Source organism: Gekko japonicus, unplaced genomic scaffold (genome assembly GCF_001447785.1).
Source record: "Gekko japonicus isolate JY-2015 unplaced genomic scaffold, Gekko_japonicus_V1.1 scaffold923, whole genome shotgun sequence".
Taxonomy (NCBI): Eukaryota; Metazoa; Chordata; class Lepidosauria; order Squamata; family Gekkonidae; genus Gekko; species Gekko japonicus.
In genome coordinates this window covers 357,655-358,387 of record NW_015171530.1, presented here as the reverse complement: position 1 = coordinate 358,387, position 733 = coordinate 357,655, and the positions used below count along the sequence as shown (strand labels likewise).

The window sequence follows — 733 nt, the reverse complement described above, 5'->3', positions numbered from 1 at the left end:
GGCATTCCTATAAGCAATTGCTATGGAGCAAGTGCCATTAACTCATCGGGATTTGCTTCGGTAAAAGCATGCATAAAGTTGCGCTGCGTGGAGACAGTACATGGAAAGTAAATAACGTTGCCTAAGCAGCGCCTCCATCCTCGTAATGTGTCCTTTTGTGTAAACTCTAGATCAGAGTGTGTATAAACTACATGCGTTGCTCCGGGCTCCTCTGCTCATTAAGAGAACGCATTCAAAATATGCTGTGATGTACGTTTCTTTTCGAGTGTAGAGTTTGGAGCTCTATGAGCGGGGAAAGAAAAACAATATGGACAAATGAACTCTCGACTCGGCGGCCATTTTGTGAGAAGGGACCGTATAACTCAATTGAAAACTAACGGGGAGGGGAAGAAGACAACCGTTAGTCGCGCGCGCCCGCTTCGGCAGAGACCAATCAGCTCTGTGCTTTGAAAGGAAAAAAAGCAACTTACGATCAGAGCCTTAGCCACTCCACCCAATCAGCAGGCAGCACACGTGGGGTCCTTTGTACGGTTCCGCGCACGTCGGGAACGAGCACTGCGGCCCCACCCAATCGCTACCTGCCGCCTTCCCCACACCCCCACTCTCTCTTCCCCCTCCCCCGCCGGAGAAGCAGTGGCGCCTAGGGGCGCGCGCGCGCGCGCAGAAGGGGCCAATCAGCGTGCGCGCCGAGGCTTCCTCGCGCCGCTGCCTCCTCGCTCGCTCCCCCTCCCAC

At 54.6% G+C, this 733-nt stretch overlaps 1 protein-coding gene across 1 annotated transcript in view; it reads left to right on the top strand.

Moving 5' to 3' along the window:
• The window catches only part of MAZ (MYC-associated zinc finger protein (purine-binding transcription factor)), a 16,628-nt gene that overhangs the window by 85 nt on the left and 15,810 nt on the right, over window positions 1–733 (top strand). The window lies entirely within an intron of this gene.